The 19,870-nt window shown below is 36.1% G+C and overlaps 1 protein-coding gene across 12 annotated transcripts in view; it reads left to right on the top strand.

Annotated features, from left to right (window-relative positions):
- The first annotated feature begins 1,720 nt into the window (after nt 1-1,720).
- KANSL1L (KAT8 regulatory NSL complex subunit 1 like) overlaps nt 1,721-19,870 on the top strand; it is a 131,710-nt gene continuing 113,560 nt past the window's right edge. For 8 of the 12 annotated variants that reach the window (XM_027051849.2, XM_027051844.2, XM_027051869.2 and 5 more), the window contains exon 1: nt 1,721-1,876. The gene's annotated coding sequence lies outside the window, so the exon portion shown is untranslated. Of the gene's footprint in view, nt 1,877-3,992; nt 5,530-17,923; nt 18,073-19,661; nt 19,684-19,870 lie in introns of those variants that run through there. The other 4 variants (XM_053215749.1, XM_027051841.2, XM_053215747.1 and 1 more) reach the window with 4 other exon arrangements.

The raw sequence follows: 19,870 nt of genomic DNA, 5'->3' as shown, positions 1-19,870 counted from the left end.
ATTAAAATTTTCCTTTGAACTACCTCAACACTCATTTGACTTCTCAGACTGTTAATTAAAAAATAAAACATTTAGGGGCACCTGGGTGGCTCAGTTGGTTAGGCTTCCAACTCTTGGTTTTGGCTCAGGTCATGATACCACTGTTTCCTGAGTTTGAGCCCCACACTGGGCTCTGTGCTGGGGCTCTGAGTCGGCTTGAGATTCTCTTTCTCTCCCTCTCTGTCTGCCCCTCCCCCATTCACGCTCTCTCTTTCAAAAATAAACTCAAAAAATAAGTAAAACACTTTAATGTCTTATTTTTGCATTTCTGTCCAAAAGAACAAGGACAACCTTTTGAATATAGTAAATATCCAATAAGTATTTATTTATTTAACTATTTTCATAACACACTATTCGCTTACAATTTTTATTCCAGTGAAGGTAAATCAATTTCCTGAAACTCTTCCCTTACCCCATATGAAGGTGCAATTATTGTCATGAACAATTTTCAGAAAGCATTCTCTGCTATAAATGCAGCTTGTCATAGAAAGTAATTGCAGTAACGGCCCAATCCACTAGAAAAATCGAGAACGAGGCAGTTATTTTCTAATTCCAGTAATCTGTGTTATGCCTTACTCTTTGTTGTAACTCCAATTCCTTGGACTCCCCCTCCCCCTGCCATGATCTTATCCAATTAATAAGGTTGAAATAATGCCATTTGTCTTTTTGGAGCTAAAATTCTAGTGTGCTTTATTCCCTAAATCTTTTTATGTGTAAATTAGGTGCTTAAGAAAACCTGTAGTACATCACCTAAGGAGTTAGATTTTAAAAAGTTTATTTAAAAAAAAAAAGTGCGAGTGTGGGGAAATGTCCGGGTGTAGTTTAGTTGTGAGTGGAGCGCTGGGCCAGGTGCAACTCTCAGAAACGTTTTTATGCGTCCCTGGCCAACTATCTCCACACAAAACCCGGTTTATTTATTTGCGCTACTGCGGTACATAGCTAACTCTACCGCCACTCAAACTAGCTTTGTGCAGATTTAAAAATGCTTGAGCCAGGGGCTCCTGAGTTTTACCATAAAACGACCCAGCTGGATCCAGGACAGTTTTGTCACCCTATTTCAGGGCCTCTCGAGGGTCGTACAGAATTATGACTTTGGATTTGAGCGCAGAGCGTGTATACAAGCAAACGCAAAGAGACGTATAGATTTGGCAACTGTGACAAAGCTTTAAAACTTGCCCCTCAAGCCGCAACACGGGAGGGTCGGGACGCCAGGAGCCGGCGCAGCCCGACCGCGGGCGGTAGGGCGTAATGCAGCCCGACTTTCCCTTCGATTTGCTTTTCCTGTCACGGTGGTACAGAAATAGCAAAGCAAGGGCGGGAAGTCGCCCGCCCGTATTTTCGGTGCGTGTGCGCGCGCGCGCGCGCGTGCCTGTTTCCCGCTGGCAAGGGAACAGGCAAGAAGCGAGAACGACCCGGAACCCGCCCCCGGGGAGCCGCCGCGCCTCTGCACCAGGGCTCGGGCGTTGCGCTTCAGCCACTTCCAGAACGCTCCAAGACGCTTATGCAGGCCCCGCCCCCTGCCGGGGTTTCCCCGCCACCCGCGCTCATTTGCATGGCGCTTCCCCTCCCCCGCTGCCATTGGCTGGCGTCGCGCCCCGCCCACTGCCCCTCCACCACGGCAGGGTTCCGTCCCCGAGCCGCCCGGAGCTGCGGGCAGCGGGCGGACTGTTAAACCGCGGCGGCGGCGGCCGGGGCAGGAGCGGGGCACGCTCTGGAGACGAGTCAGCGGCGCCCCGGGTGGGGGGAGGCGGGCGGGCAGCTAGAGATCACTTCAGCAGCCCCCACCACGGCCGGACCGAAGGTGCGGCGGCGGAGGGGAGCCAGGGCGCCCCAGCAGGCGAGTGGCCGGCGTCTCAGCGGCGGGCTGAGGGGGGTGGGTCTCCTCTGCCGGGGACGGCGGCAGCGCGGGGAGGGGAGAGCGGAGAAGACCGCCGGGTGGACTTGCGGGCCCGGCAGCCGAACGGCAGCCCCTTCGCCCCCCGAATCCTCTGGGCCGTTGGACTCTGGGTCCCGGCACAGGATCGCGCTCTAGGGCAGGGGTCGGACCGCAGCCAAATTTAAACGGCTAAACCTAACAGCCTTGGCAGAAGCTGAGGGGAGGGGAGAGAAGGAGTGGAGGGAGGGGTGGGGGCGGTCCTAGGCGCGGTCACGTGGGAGCAGGGGAGGGGCTTGGCAGGCCTCCCTTTTGTTTTGGCTGGCGCGTGCGCAGAAGGCAGAACACGTGGTTTACTGGGCCCGCCCCTTGATTTAGCGGCCGTTCCTCTCCGGGTGCGGTTGTGGTGTCGGCTGTTTTGGGAGAGCTCTGAAGCGGAGCTGTGTTAGATGTGACCCTTGTTTTCTTTATTTTATACTTTGTTTCAGGCATACGTTGATTTGGTCTTTGGAATTAGATGGGGTGGAGAGGAATCTAAAGAATTATTAAGGAATGGTGTTGCCAAGTTTGTGTTGCTTCTAGGTGTTCTGAAGGGACCGACGTTGCTGGAAAATTTGAGGATATGCGGTGATTGGTAGCCAGAAATACAAAGCTGTTTTCTAGTCATTAAAGAAGAGGCTAGCTTTGCATACAAGAGGGAAGGCACTGGATGGACCCGCTTGTAATGCTTTCTTAACTTCGAGAGAATTAGTGTTTGTTTGGTTCCCTGCCCGGCAGATCCACTCCACCCTTTACCTCGGATCAGCTGTGAGGCGCGGCGCGGGGAGGTGGGGGGTTTTGGCGATTTCTTCTTATTTTTTTAACTGAGGGAAGCACATTCCTTTTTGATTCCCCAAACTTTAGTCAGCTGGTGAGGTTTAAGAGGGTAACTTATTTCGTCTTAACTCCGTTTGCTTAACTTGGTGCTGAGTTTGGGTCGGTAGGAATGTTTTTAAAATGCAGGATTGGGGTAGTTTTGTTACCTACCAATTAAACGTAAGAGATATTTACCAGTACTGCAGACAAAACTGGCGGTGTTTTTTGACTAGGTAAAAGAGGCTTTAAAAATAATTCAATATTGGAGAAAAACTTGGTATTCTGGAATGTAGATTACTTGAGAAAGAGGTTTAGCGTCGAGTGGTTTCTGCTGTTTCCAGTTTTTAACTAGCTGTTTCCTTGGGCAAGTCACAACCCCTCTCATCTCAATGTTTGTTTCGTCTTGCAGATAGTTTCATAATACTATCCCTGCTTTAAGAGATTGTTATGATAATTAAATACCTTCTGTTAGTAAAAATCTTCACCAAGCATTACAAATACAGAAATTGCTAAGGAATACGGTTTATAGCAAAAGTCAGTTGTTTTTTTTTAATCCAGCATACTGGAAGAGTATAAACGGTGAATGAATCATGAAATAGGATATATTTGAATATCTTTAATATCTGTTGTAACTATTATTTTTGATTCTTCTCCACTTTCCTCCTATTTACTCAGATCAGTGTCAAGGTTGCCACCATTTTTCTGTAGTTTTAACCTAGGTGATCATTATTTCTCTTTCCCAGCCCTTCTAGAGTTTCACATGATTCTTTAAAAATCCAGGCCAGTTCTATCACATTTATTTTTTACATTTTTTGTGCGTCATACGTGCCATTTCTAAATAGCAATTGCTTACTTAATCTTATTATAAAATAATTTGGAAAATAAAGATGAGTGCAACTAAGAAAAATACAATTTGTGTTTCTCTCTATGCCTGTTTGTGTATTTTCCCTATAACTGGGTTCATGTGTTATTTTTATTTAACTCTACCTGGTAAACGTTCCAATGTCATTAGTCTTTGAAAAGTTATTTTCAGTTGCTTAAAATTATATCATGTAACTATCATATTTAAAATTTTTCCTATTGGAAGATGTTTGGGATGTTTCTGATGTTTTGCTAAAGTGTAAACTTCACTACAGAGAATCACCTTTTACATAAATTTTCCCCCTTAGGTTTGTGAAAGAGAAATTACTAGGTCAGAGTCTGTGTGTGTGCGCGCGTGTGTGTGTGTTTTTAAGGCTCTTGAACATCACCAAACTACCTTCCAGAATGTTGTAACTAGTATGACACAGTGTATCTAGTGTATGAGCCAACCTCACATTATATCTTTTTTCGTCTTCTAGTTATTATTAGTATTGAAACAAAAAATCTTGCTTTAATTTGCATTAAATTTTTTTTCCACTGATGTCTTGTGACCCATATATTTTATTTTCCTAACTTGTAAGCTGCTGGAAGGAGAAGAGTGTATTTCATATTTGACATGCTGCTAATCACAAATGGCAGTGAATACTTGCCATTTGGCTATTAATATTTACCTTTTTGACCTCTGGAAGATTAGGAAGTGATGTCTTGCCTTTTTTGTCTTATTGAGTTTACCAGTACATTGCTGGCAACGTAGGGTCATTGTGATTGATTCATTAGAGTACTCCCTTCATGTGGGGGACTCACTGCTCTTCTCAGAGATGTCTACTAAAAGGTCCAGTGACTTCTCATTGTTCAACTGCTACATTATCCGAGAGCTCCATCCAGTTTTTATGCCATTTATCACAATAACTTAAACTATTTCATTTCCTTTATTCATTTATCTATCTTGTATAGAATTCACTTACAAATTTCATTTTGATCATTCTAGTTTCACAGGTAGCCTTTACTGGGTTATTATTTTTTTAAAGCCTAATGTCTGAAGTTTCTTTGTTTTATTCACATTGTTCTTGATAGTCCACCAGTTATTGCCTATAACATCTTTTACTGCCTTTAACCTACATAAACTTTATATGTATCTGTACTTTTTATTTTCCTTTATTCAGTTATTTTCCTCTCATGTCCTTTTGCATTTGTCTATACTGTATTAGATTGTGAAGGAGGCAGAAATCTGTTTCTTTTGGTTTTAGAATTGTGTTTAGGATTGTTTACTAGTTGAGTTCCTCAAGTTATAAACTGCAAGGAATGGGGCTACTTGCAACAGAAGTGACCGGTAATAGGGACTTTGCAACCAATTTACTGACTTTAAAGCATATCATCTTCTACCTCTATCCTAAAGTCCTGACTGTATTACAGTACTTTAATGGAATGCTGTATATAGGGATGACCCCAAATTATCAATACAATCTTACATTACTTTCTGTATTTTATCTTCAATTTAGAAAGGCAAGGAGGGTGTATCATTTACACACGATTTCTTTTAATTTTTTTCCTCTTAAATGTTGTCTTAAAGAGAGATTTCTATGAACTGTGCTCCTTATTCCATGTAGGATAAGTAAAAAACCAAATGTTAATAAAAATGGTAATATTGTACTTGCCTGTAGACAGTATAATGAAAATCTGAAGACCATTCGTAATGAAGGTTTTTAATACTTGATTCGTAATGAAGGTTTTTAGAAGCATGTTTTATTTCTACACACATGTGGCAGTTCTCTATAAGTATTCAGAATTGGGAGAAAATTCATTTATAATATTGAGGTTTTATTAATATTTGTAATGCACCTTGTATTTATTGTCTGTTTCCAGTCCTATAAGTCCAAGAATTCTCAAGCATGTTTTTCAAGGTAATTAAAAAAAATTATTTGGTAGTAGATCATTCATTAATCATTGTTTAACGACATGAAATTAAATTGAAACAAACGTGATAGTGTATTTCTAAATGTAAATTTCTGGATCCAAGCGGATGTACACAGAAAAAAACCCTTCATTTATATTCCTATGAGTCATGCACTTATAACTGAATAGTAATAATTCTGCTTGAAGTATGATCTGTTTGATGTGTTATGTGGCCACCCAAGTGGCTTTATCTTTAATTAAATTCCTTTAGTCTTCAAAGAGAATTCCTTTTTAGGGATAGTTTTCAAAGTGGAAGAAGTTCTTGCTATAAACATTACTGAGTACAGAGTACTGAGCCAACTGTACCCTGGTCATGCCAATTACTGCAGTGTTTTCTGCTGTAAATTGAGAATGCCTGTATGTAACAAACCTTGAAAACATGACACTATTTTATATTTATATCTTCCATCAGTTCCTGTATTTTTGAGGAGTAAAATTATACCAGTATAAACTCTCATTGCTTCTGTTGTTTTAATTGGAATTTTTCTTTATGAGTTATAAATTTAAAATTTTGAATTTTTAAATATTTTATTAATATTTGAAAGAGCTTCTCTCATACTTTGCTGAGAGAATTTGGCTTTTTTGCCTTTTCTTTCTCTGACTTTTATAATGGATCAGCTGTCTGAAACACATTTAAGTTGTAACTGTGGAAACTTCTTTCTCCCTCTTTCATAATGCTGTTGGTAGTTTTTATTGTTTTAAACTTGTAGATGAGTCTGCCTTATTTGTGATACTGTAATTCCTAGTTTGTGTTACTGCATTTAAGAGAACTGGGATTATCCAGATTCCAGTTCAAAGAGTAAATTAATGTTCTAGGTAGATTTGAATAGGATATTTTCCATGGACTCTGTGGGATATACATTCATGTGCTAGAATATAAATCATAGTCAAAGTCTGGAGTATTTTAGGAGGTGGAAAATCAGATTTGGCGTTTAATTTTTGTTCATTTTCAGAAGGAAGGATGGTTTTTCTTATCTAAATTGTCTATCAGTTTCAATTCTGAAGATAGACTAGAGTAGCAAACTTTTTTAAAAAATAATTTTTTTTAGAGGGAAAGAGAGCACATGTGGGAGCAGGGCAGTAGCAGAGGGAGAAAGAGAACCTCAAACTGGCTCCACACTCGTGCGGAGCCTAACACGGGGCTCAATCCCACAATGCTGGCATCATGATTTGAGCTGAAATCAACAGTTGGATGCTCAACTGAGTCACCCATGCACTCCTAGATTAACAAACTTTTGATTTTTTTGTTTAAAGAATGTATGCCAAACATTATTTGGTATATGTGACTTACATATCGTAAAGATTTGATCTGCCAAGTGTTGGGACCAACTCAGTAATTATTGACATCATAAGTATCTCATTACGTACATGCCAGTTTTGAGGGATGACATATTTACTTTATCTCATGATGTCTACAGGACTGTTTTACATTTAATTAATGCTAAATTCATAAATCTGATTTATAAATATTAAATTACTAATGGAAATATTTTGTAGACATCAGAGCAAAGCTTTTTATTTGTGGTAATATAGCAACTAATTTCTTTCTTAATTCACAATGAATGTGTTGGATTAAATTGTAGACCAAATATCAGAATTTATGATACAGACTTTAGACTCTTTTTTATACTGGATTAATTTGATTGTATATAATAATGAAGCTTAATATGGCCAAAACAAAAGACAAAAAGTTTTGATTTTTTGTGTTTTTTAAATGTTTGTTATTTAAAGGCATAAACTTTGAGGGCACATAGGTGGCTCAGTCAGTTAAGCATCAGACTCAGTTTCGGCTCAGGTCATGATCTCACGGTTCATGAACTCAAGCACTGCATCAGGCTCTGTGCTGACAGCATGGAACCTGCTTGGATTTCTCTCTCTGCCTCTCAAACTTTCAAAAAAAAAAGCATAAACTTTGGCTTGTTTCACTGCAATTTTCTCTCTGGTTTGTATTTTTTGGAAAAATGGACTGTTGGCTGTAGGGTTATTTAGTTAAGTGGATTATCTGTAACAGATTTATAACAGATGGGTTTTTGGTTTTGTTTTTTGCCACACACAAAATGTCGGGGCTTGGATGTGCTAGGGTATTTAATTAATTAATTACTATTTAAATTGAAATGTTATTTGAAAACTTTGTTGTAAAAACACAGAAACGAAATTCATGCTCAGGAAATAGTTGATTTTTGGATTATCGAGAACAGTTGCTTCTTGACAGATAATCAGAATAATCTGACTAGTTGCTTTCTTTGAAAGGGTACTGGTTGGTTCCTAAGCTTGCAGTTTTGTTTCTTAAATCCTGTTTGCTTAATATTTTACTTTTTTATGTTGTGGTCAAAAGGAGTTTAGTTTTTCTCTGTTACCTGTTTCAGGTTCTTTAAAGTCCTATATATGAAACTCTTAGAAGGGGGGGCCTGTTTTGCCTGATTATCTTAGGTGCATATGAAATAAATGGTCCCTACAGTAAATAGAGTACAGTATTTACAGTATTTTAGCAGCTAGAAAGAAATTTCTTAGATTTAGCTAAGGTCTAAATGCTTTGTTCCCCACACAATTATGTGCATGATTAGAAACTGAATAATAGAACCCAGAATAATTAGAAACTAGATATTCATAAGATCAAGATGCTTCTTTGAAAGCTTTTTAAGGATTTGCCTTTTCTATATTCTTTTTGGATAACATAAAATATTATTAGTGTCTAAAAATACTAAACAATATGTTTAGCTAAGAACTTTGGGAACTGAAATATTTTAGTTAATGGTTGATTCTTGTTTACTTAGGGGGACTATATACTTTATACTTTGTACTGTCCAGTAAGGTAGGCTTTAATCACATGTGACTATCAAGCATTTGAAATGTGGCTAGTCCGAATTGAGTTCATGCTAAATGTAAAAAACCCTGGATTTTGTGATTTAGCAAACATATAAAACATAAAATTTCCCTTCAAGATATGTTTATATTAGAGATTGAAATAATATTTTGTGTATAATGGGTTCAGTGGAATTAAAATTAATTTCATGGTTTTTGTTTTTGTTTTTTTTTTTACTTTTTAAAGTAGCAAGTTTAAAATTAAATGTGTAACTCACATCATATTTTTGTTGGACAGCAATGTTCTATACTACTATTTCCTAGCCTTAAGACTCCTTTCATAGTAAAATCTCATGTACCTCCTTTCTCGACATAAAATGTTTTTTTTTTTTAATGTTTGTTTATTTTTGAGAGAGAGACAGAGTGCAAGCAGGGGAGGGGGCAGAGAGAGACACAATTCGAAGCAGGCTGCAGGATCCAAGCTGTCAGCACAGAGACTGATGCAGCCTTGAACTCAAGAATCCTGAGATCATGACCTGAGCCGAAGTCAGCCGCTTTACTGAGCCACCCAGGAACCCCCTTCCTTGACATTTTAAAATACAGCTGGCCCTTGCACAACGTGGGGGCTAGGGGTCCTGACCACCCCCATACAGTCACAAATCTACATAAAACTTTTGACTCCCCAGAACTCAACTACTAATAGCTTACTGTTGATTGGAAGCCATAACATAAATAGCTGATTAACACATATTTTGTATGTTATATGTGCTATATATTCTGTTACAATAAAATAAGCCTGAGAAAAGAATGTTGTAAAGAAAGTTATGAGAAACAATACATTTACAGTACCTGTTCTGTATTTACTGGAAAAAAAAAACCAACACATTTAAGTGAACCTACACAGTTCAAACCCATGTTGTTTAAGGGTCAATTGTAAATTTGTTGTATTTGATGCTGTTAGTTGAAGAAATACTTATTAAGGGCCTGCTTGCTGTGTGCCAAACAATATTATAGGATACAGTACTGAATGAAAACATTCAAACCCTGCCTTCATGTGGCTTTCATTTTAGTGGGAAAAATATATATGATAAGTAATTTTTAGTAAAAATTTTTACATGAAGTATTGTGAGTATGCTATTGTGTATAACTTAATGTAATATAATTTTAATATAGTGCTTCATTTATCTGGTGACATATGCTATTTTAATTTACTTTTGGCATTTGTCTTGTATGATCTCTGAACTTCGGAATCTGTAGTTTGATATCAAATTAATTTGGAGAAGTTCTTAATTGTTATTCAAATAGTTCTTCTTTTTCATCTTTGCCTTCTGGTATTCCCATTACATGTAAACACATTTTGTAGTTTTCCCACAGTTCTTGGTTCTCTCCCTGGGTTTTGTTTTGTGTTGTTTTGTCTTTTTCCTCTTTGCTTTTCACTTTTGGAAGTTTCTGTTGGCATATCCTCAAGCTCAGAGATTCTCTTCTCAGCCATGTCCAGTCTACTGTTGAGCCCATCAAAGGCATTCTCATTTTTGTTACAGTGTTATTGATCTCTAGCTAATTCCTTTTTGATTCTTTCTTAAAATTTCCATGTCTTTGCTTTTATGATGATGCATCCGTTCTTGCATGCCATCTACTTTTTTTTCCTTTAGAGCCCTTAGCAAATTAATTATAGCTTGTTGTTTAAGTTCTTTTAAATTTATAGTTTCATGATTCCAACATTCCTTCCATATCTATGTCTGGTTCTGATGCTTGCTCTGTCTCTTCAAACTATATTTTACCCTTTGGTATGCCTTATAATTTCTTGTCGAAAAAGGGGACATGATGTATTGGGTAAAAGGAACTCCAGTAAATAGCCCTTTACTAAGATGTTGGGGAAGCATTCTATAGTCTGATGATTAGGTCTGTCTTTTAGGAAGCCTGTGCCCCTGGGCTGTGAACTGCACAAATGCTTCTGGGGTTTTTTTCCTCCTCTTAGGTAAGAACAGGATGGCTAGAAGGAGCTGGGTTTGGGTATTTCTTTAATTCACTCTTAACGGAGAAAAAGCAAAGCTTTTCAACAGATTGCTTAGAAAGTAATATATCATATGTCACTTTGTTATCCTTATTTTATTTGACTTCACTGTAATTTGATGGACCTGCTCCTGTTTTCTTTATATACTTTTAAACACTTTGAGATCTCAGTTGCCACACACTTGGGAATTTCCTTCTCATTACCGACTGGACTTTTTAGGACTCTTCTTTGGTAGCTCCTCCTCCTTTGTGCCCCTTCCCCCCCCCCCCCCCCCAAATGTGAATGCACTCCAGGGCTTGATCCTGGGCTCCTTTCTCTTCTTTACCTATATTCTCTCCCTAGATAAACTCTTCTAGTCCTTTGGCTTTAAATACTATTTATAACCAACGACTTCCCAAAATAATATCTCTAACTATGAATTTTTGCTTGAACTTTAGACTTGTTTATGTGACTGCTTCCACTTGGATGGCTAATAGGTACTTCAAACTCAACATAACCCAGAAAGTTCTTTCTCCCTCAACCACCTGTTACCCCAAGTCTGCCCAATTTCAGAAAATAACATCACTAACCACTCAGTTGCTCAACCCAAAAATCTAAGAGTCATACTTAATTGCTTTCTTTACCTTAGGCCCCACGAAATCTTGGCTGACAAAAGTTTTGTTAACTGTCTTGAAACATATCTTAGATTCATCCTTTTTTTTTTTTTTTTTTTTTTCTTTTTCCTCAACTACCTCACTAGTTTAAGCCACCAGTACCATCTCTTGTTTAGATTACTTCAAGTAGCTTTTTGGTCTCCCTACTTCTGTTCCTGGAAGGTATTTCCATTCTTTCTCCATACAAACCTTTTCTCTATGGAACAGCTAGAGAGTAATTTTTTAAAAATAAAAATGTAAATTTGATCACATTACTACCTTATCCAAATATCTTCAGTGGTTTTCCTTTGACTTACATAAAATGTCTGTGCAAACTATTTGCTTCTCTGATCTTATTTCCTCTTACTTTCTCTCCCTGGCTCATTATATTCTAGATATATTTCTTATTTTTGTTCCACAACACAACAAATTTATTTCTGCTTTCGAGGTTTTTATTAGTTGCCTTTTTCTTGGAAGGCTCTTACCCCCAAATCTTGGTTGGCATGTTATTGTCATTTTAGGTCTCAGAGCAGATGTCACCAACACAAAGGCCTTTGTTCATCTACAAATCTAAATTAACTCCCAATGCTGGCATGCTGTATCACTCCTTAATTTTTTACAAAAACACTATGGAATCCTTATTTGCTTGATATTTTCTTATTTGTGTATTTATTCTATATCTACCATTTGCTAGAATGTAAGCTCTGTGAGAATGGAAACCTTATTTTTCATGTTCACTCTTATGTTTCTAGTAACTGGGATAGTGTCTGTTACATGTTGATCAATAAATGTGTATAAATTGAATTGTTAAATGTTTGGTTTTAGATTGAATATATATTAAATGGAGGTTAAAAATCTAGCTTCTACCAAAAATAGACAAAACTATATTTATGACTCAAAGTTGGCCATTTCTTCATATTCTGCTTTTAAAAAGTTAATCTTTTTTTTTTTCAACTTGTTTATTTCTGTAACTTTTGGAAAGTTTTTATTTTGTTTTTAAAAGATGAAATTGGTTTTCAGCTGCCATTCATGAGTACTTCTCTATAAATAACATGTTGTGGTATGGACAGTCTTTATACTCAAATGAAAACCAGATGAGTTGTAGCCAGATATTCTCACTGTCTTGTTTTTTAAATTGACTTCTGAATCCTGGAGATACCTTTAAGTGCTATAAAATAATTGTGATCATGCGGAATACAGCTTATGGAATTAAGCTTATGTCATTTTTTTTTAACGTGTTGGCATTTTTTTATAGTTGGTATTTGTAAGTCTTTAAAATTTGTTTGGCCATTTTTTTCCTTAAATAAGGAAAAAAGCAACCATCATCATAACTCTGTGCAAGCACAAAAATACTGGAAACATATATCATTCCAAAATACTTGCAAGAAAATTATGGCTGTAGAGTCCACATCAACACATTGTAGTGTATGTACTCCTAGGGGGGAAAAAACTACAGTATGTTGAACAATTGACTGCCACCTGTAGTGTGAAAACTCAAGAACTTGGACTTTTGGGACAAATCAACATCAGTCACCAGGAATTGTTTAGCGCAATATTGAGGTGAATTTGCAGAATTCATTATTTTATGCTCTAAATCAGTATTCCTTATGCATCTGCCTCTAACCAGTTGTCCATTATGCCTAAAAATGAGCTGGTGACTGAAAATAGTTAACAATTTAAAACTATGTAATGGTTGAAACCATTATTTAGAGTTAACCTGAATGGTAACTCCTTATCTTTCAGGAGTATGCACATCTGATTTCTACTAACTTAAACATATGTCTTGTGCATATATATGTCAGAAACTCCTAAGTTACATTTTGAATAATTTCTTTTGTTTATTTAGTATTTTAATTTTGAGGAAGCCTAGTTTATCAAGTATTTTAACTTTGAGGAAGTCTAGTTTATCATTTTTTTCTTTATGAATAACGTTTTTGGCGTTCTATCCAAAAAATCTTTGTCTAACCCAGAATCAAAAATTTTCTTTTGCATATTTTTCCAGAAGTCTTATGATTTTAAGTTAACTTTTATGTCTGTGATCCATTCTATTGGATGTGACCATTTTTATATAACATGTGAGGTATGGATTAAGTTTCAGGTTTTTGCATACGGTTATCTTACTGTTCCAGAGCAACGTTTAAAAAAACTAGTCTTTTTACTAGTTTTTACTAAAACTAAAAACTTTTTACTAGTTTTTACTGTTTAAAAAACTAGCCTTTTTACTAATGAATTGCCATTGTATCTTTGTCAAAAATCAGTTGACCATATGTGTGCTGGTTTGTTTTGGAGCTCTGTATTCTTTCTGTTAAGTGTTCATTCTTTTACCAGTGCCACACTTATTTTGACTACTTTAGGTAAATAGGTAGTTTGAATCCTCTAGCTTTGTTATTTTTCTTGTTTTAGTTTCTAGTTCCATGCCTTTTCCAGTACATTTTTGAATTGGCTTGTTAATATCAGCAAAAAATTCTGCCAAGATTAATTGGGATTGTGTTGAATCTGTAGATCAGTTTAAGAAGAATTAACACTAACAATATTGAATAAACTAATACATAAACACAGTGTATCACTCCCATTTATTTAGGTCTTCCTTGATTTTTTTAATTGGTGTTTTTTATTTTCAGTTTTTAATTTTAGAAATACAAATGATATTTGTATCTTGACCTTATCTGCTACCTTAGTAAACTCATTAGATCTAGGAGCTCTTTGTATAGATCTCTTGGGATTTTCTATGTAGAAAATCATTTCATCTGTGAATATAAACAGTTTTACTTTTTCTTTTCCAATATGTGTCTTTTATTCTTCATCTATTCCACAGGCTAGGCCAATAGTATGGTGATGAATAGGAGTGGTGAGAACAGACACCTTGACTCATTACCAATCATAGGGCAAAGGCATTCAGTCTTTCATCATTAATGGTGAAGTAATGCTTAGGCTTTTGCGTAGATGCTCTTTAAACAATTCTCCTTTTCCTAATATATTATTTTAAAAATAATTAAAATAGGTGTTGTTGCTATTTATTACTACCTAAATCTCTGAACACCTTTCAAAATCATGACTCGTTTGTTATTAATTCAGTCAATAAATATCTGACAATTTTTGTGTACCAGGCATTGTTTTCAGTGCCAGTGATTAGAATATTGACCAAAATATAGTTCTCTTAAATTCCTCAATAGAATGTAATAAAATAATAAGTAATGATTAGTGCTATCAGGAACAATAAACATTATGAGGGAATGGAGTGTCATGAGTTGAGGGGCGCAAGCTATTTAACATGTATTAGTCAAGCCAAGACTCTGGTGAGGTGATCGTAGAGCAGAAATATGAATGAATTGAGGGAGCCAGCCATTTTATCTGTGGAAGATTGTTCCAGGCTGAGAGAATTACAAAGTGCCTTGAAGCAGGGACTTTCTGGTGTGTTTTAAGAGTGGCACAGAGGCCAGTGTTGTTGGAGTGTAGTAAATCCAAGAAGAGAGCTGTAGCATATGAAGCATTCAGGGACCTGATAATGTAGAACTTTGTAGATCATAGAAAGGGCGACTTTGGATTTTATTCTAAGTATAATGGTAACCACTTATCCACCAGGTATTTACTGAGCATCTACTGTATGTCAGGTACTTTTTCATGTTGATGATAAACCTACTTTGGAGATATTGTGGGTTTAGTTCTAGATCCCAAAATACAAAGCAAATACTGCAATAAAGCAAGTCAAATGAATTTTTTTGCTTTCCAGTGCATAAAAGTTGTGTTTTTACTATACTGTTGTCTATTAAATATGCAATAGCATTATGTCTGAAAAAAAACAACATACAGTTGACCCTTGAGCAACATAGATTTGAACTGTGTTTGTTCACTTATACACACAGTATGTTTTCAATAAGTATAGTATTGTAAATGTATTTTCTTAATAACTTTTTTCTCTAGCTTTAGTGTAAGAATATACTATATATTACATATAACACGTGAAATGTGTTGACTATATTATTGGTAAAGTTTCTAGTAGTTAAGTTTTGGGGAGTCAAAGTTATATATGGATTTTCAATAGCATTGGTAGTTGGCACCCCTAACCCCTTCATTGTTGAAGGGTCAACTGTACATACCTGAATTTATAAAAATACTTTGTTGCTGAAAACTGTTATCTGAGCTTTCAGTGAGTCATAATCACCAATCAAGATAACCATTACATATATAATAATAATGAAAATATTGTGAGAATTGAAATATTGTGAGAATAATGAAAATGTGACATAGACATGAAGTGAGCATATGCTGTTGAAAAAATGGCATCGGTAGATTTGCTTGATGTGGGGTTACCACAAACATTCACTTTGTAAAAGATGCACAATCTGTGAAGTGTAATAAAGTGAAGTATGATAAAATGAGGGATGCCTGTAAAGAAAATAGTCAAAAATCCAAGCCTTCATAGATCCTTAGAAATATTAGTGGTAAATGTAGTTTATGTAATATGGAGGAAGTCAGAAGTGGTAAAGTTTAGGATAATCAGGATACACTGTTAATATGTAATGATCGCATATTTAATAATTTAAAATTAGATTAAATGCACTTATGTTTCATGATAAAACTAAATATTAAGTGAGATTTATTCCAGGGATGCAAGGATAGTTCAGTGTTTGCAAATCAATCAGTATGATACATCACATTAAAAAAAAAAAAACTATACAAACACAGTTTAATCTCTTATTTACAGGAGACGTCTATTTTTAGGAGTTTCGTTTAGATGCAAAGTAGAAAGGCTTTAGGCTGGGAATTTTATAAGGATATGCTTGGGAATAGAATATAGAAGCACTTTATGGAAATCCTAGAATGGTAACTGTGATATGGATGGGGCTTCCAGAGACTAGAAACCAAAAGTCTTCATATCCAAGTGTATTAGTTACCTATTGCTTTGTAACAATTTAATGTCTATTTCACAGCTTCTGTGCATCAGGAATCTAAGCATGGCTTAGCTGGGTGCTTCCGGCTCAAGATTTTGCACATGGCTGCATTCCATGTGTTGGCTGGGTCTTCTGTCATCTGAAGGCTTGAGTGGGGAAGGATCTGTCTCTCAGAACACTGACATAACTTTTGGCAGGCTTTAGGTAGTTGTTGCTGGAGACATTAGTCCTTTGCCATGTGGGTCTTCCCAGTTCACAGCATGGAAGCTGGCATTCCAGAATGAGGGTGACAAGATGAAAGCCACAGTCCCTTTGTAACCTAATCTCAGAAGTGCTATCCCATCACCTCTCCTGCATTCTGTTTGCTAGAAGCAAGTCACTAAATCCAGTCCATACTCCAATAGAAAGGGCATGAATACCAGGAGATGGGGATTATTAAGATCATTTTAGAAACTGGTAGATACTACCAAGTAAGCCCTAGAGATCTCACCAGAGTTTTTTTTGTGTGTGTTTTATTCTAGTTCTATACCATAAATGTGTCTTAGCCAGTCTAAATCTGCATTTTTTCTTTCTTTCTTTCTTTTTTTTTTTTGCTACCAGCTCTACTTCTTAACTATTAATCTCTTTATTTTTTTACCTCTTATTTTTAGTTCCCCTTATATTTAGTTTATCAAGGGCCTAAGATGAACTCTGCTGCCTCATGACATTTTACCTTCTGCCTCTGCTACTAGTCACTTTAATTCTGTTTCTAGCACCTTGTTCAAAGTGAGAGAGAGAAGGTGGGGAGGGAGGGGATAGAGTATAGGACCTTTTGAATATGACTACCTCATCTGTGATTAACACAGTTTTCCTTAGAGAGCAGTGTAGTTATCTAAATACTATTGTAGATGTTTATAGATTAGAATATAATAGAATATTTCTTATAAAATTAGAAACTAAAAATAGACTTTGGGGAGAGAAGAATGTCTACATTTTTTTGAGACATTACACAGAAAAATATAAAAAGAGCAAACATCTCTCTATTTTTAAAGTAATCTCTACATGCAATGTGGGGCTTGAACTCACAACCTTGAGATCAAGAGTTGCATGCTGTATTGACTGAGCCAGCCAGGTGCCCCCAAACATCTATATTTTTATCACATAGAATTAACAACCAATAACATTTGTTCATTTTGCATTTAAGTCATTTTCCTCCCAGTACTAAAGTTTGTAGTTGAAACTCAACTCCTCTTAAACTACCACTTTTAGTTCTGTTTCATGGAAGTTATCTGATGTGCAGCTCACAGATATTCACAGATTTGGTGGGCATTTTTCTGGTTCATTTTTTATTTTTGTAAACACAAACACGCACACACATATATATGGTGTGGTCTTGTGTTTGTATTTTTCCCCCCCATATCAATGCAGGTTTTATTATATTTTTAAAATCTCTCAGGGGCGCCTGGGTGAGTCAGTCAGTTAAGCGTCTGATTTTGGCTCAGGTCATGATCTCACAGTTCATGAGTTCGAGCCCCATGTTAAGCTCTGTGCTGATAGCTCAGAGCCTGGAGCCTGCTTCAGATTCTGTGTCTCCCTGTCTCTCTCTGTTCCTCCCCCACTCAGGCTCTGTCTCTGTCTCTCATAAATGAAAAAACTTAAAAAAAAGTTAAAATACCTCACGTCTAAAATACATCTGGCATCTTGCTGTTTCCATAGCTGGACAACTTAGATCTTATTTATCAGCCTGCTGAAATGTTCCTTTTTCAGAAACATAGATGCCATCCAAGAATTTTTTTTGATATCTTTGTTTTTAATTGTTGTAGCTTGTTGAATCAAAGCAGCTGCGTTTGATACAAGTTCAGTGTCATTTTCTTCAAGAATTAACTCATCTATCTTGGCTTGAGATACTGAACAAGCAGCACCTGGTCTCATACAAATCCTGTGGAAGTATTTTCACCCAAGAAATTTTGGATTTCAACAAAAGAACCATTTTTATAACTAACAGTGTTGATGGGGAAGTGAGAATACACAGATCTCATCTCGGAAGCCAGTGTAATGCCCTTGATTATGGCTATAGATAGTGGGAATAGTAGCCAGTTCTTTTCTGTTTCTCCACCATTTGTCAGCTCGGAACCTCTTTTTCTTGTCAAGGAGACTTAGTTCTACATTGAGGTAATTGAAATTCCTTTGCAGGGTTCCTCTGGGACCCTTCACAATAACAGTGCGTCTCTTCAGAGTGACATCAACATTTTCTTGAAAGTCGACAGTTTGATTACTGAGAATGATTCTCATTCTCACAGTAGTTCTAGCAAAGAGAGCTTGTGTTTGTATTGTATTTATTTGGTAGCATATACTGTACCATTCTTTTTAACTTTATACTCTTAGATTTGTGCATATTGATATATATATAAAGATCATTCTTTTTAGTTGCTGTATAGTATTCCATTGTGCTTTATTATGCATCCTCTTATTGCTAGATATCTAGGTTGCTTTGAAAGAATATTTTGCTGTTACAAACACTGCTGTCTTGTGCACTTGTGACAAATACATTTTCCAAATTAATGTCAAATTTAGAGTTAACTTATAGTCCAAATAGATGTGAGAAATCTTATTTACCCACATTGTCATAATAAGTGATATTTTAGATTTAAAACATTATTTTAAATTTAGTGATTGGGAAACTGTTTTGCTTTATTAATCTATAATTCCTTCATTACTGGTGAGATTGAGTATGTGTTTAATGACCATTTGGATGTCACCTGTGAAGTGTCTAACTAGTTTCCTCATTTGTAGGAGTCCTTTATGTATTTTGGATACAAATTATTTTCTATTATATATGTTGCCAATATATTCTCCTAGACTATAACTTGCTTTTAAGTATTTTTTTTTAACTGCATTGAAACTTTCATGCTCTTTTACCTTTGAGCATATTTGCTAGTCTTTGCAAAGAATCCCCTTTTGGTTTTGTGTTTTTCTATAGGAATGAGGGTATAGAGTTAACAGCTAGCACCTGGGGACATACGCTATGAGAGTGTGGCCATTTAAATGACTATTAACTGTCATGCGTTGAAACAAAACTTATGTAGTATCATTGCACAGTATCTTATAAAACTCGTAATTTTTAATGATATACAAATATTTTCACTATTCAGTCTTCATAATTTTCAATGGTATAGGATTAACTTTTTTAATGAATCAGACTGTATGGTATATACACTTTTTCTTTTGATAAAATACAATGAAATTTGTTTAATTATAGGATTAATCTTTAGTAGTTATCTGTTACAGCCCCCACTATTTTCCAGGCAGGAGTAACAGCTTTTATAATGATAACTGATGACTCTACATTGTGAAAAGGGAAAAAAATTATTACAGATGCTTTTTCAGAAAAATTTTGCACATTGCTTATCAAGCAAGTTTTTGCTATCATATTATTTTTAACAGTTGTGAAATTATATACTTTTTAATTTCTAGTTCAGTTACTTACATCTTTTAACATTTAGCTTTAGTTAATATTTATACTGTTCAGATTATGAAATTTAAGTTGAGAAATGGATGTTTTGAGCAACTTACTATATTTTAGAAAGATAAGTAATTCTTACTTTGGCAGAAAATATGAGATTAAGTTACATTTTCAAATATAATTCCCCAATTCCAGGTTGGAATTTTTTTCTTTTGCCTTTCACTAAACATTGTCTCAAAAAAAAAAAAAAAAAAAAAAAAAAAGGAAAGGAAAAAGGAGTCCTGAGGCACATCCACAAGCATTTGTCTAACACGTGCTAGGTAATGTGCAACCTTAATTGGAGTTTTTGGAATTGGGCCCACAGTCAGAGTGAAGAATAGTTTAGTCTTTGTTGAATTCGTTATGAATTAGGAAAGAACAGAGATATTATTAGGCGTTGGGAAATAAAGGAGGAATTTGGTTTCATTTACATTTTAATCAGAAACATTGAAAATGTTGCCCTTGGAA

Source organism: Acinonyx jubatus, chromosome C1 (assembly GCF_027475565.1).
Source record: "Acinonyx jubatus isolate Ajub_Pintada_27869175 chromosome C1, VMU_Ajub_asm_v1.0, whole genome shotgun sequence".
Taxonomy (NCBI): Eukaryota; Metazoa; Chordata; class Mammalia; order Carnivora; family Felidae; genus Acinonyx; species Acinonyx jubatus.
This window is presented reverse-complemented; position numbering and strand designations above follow the sequence as displayed.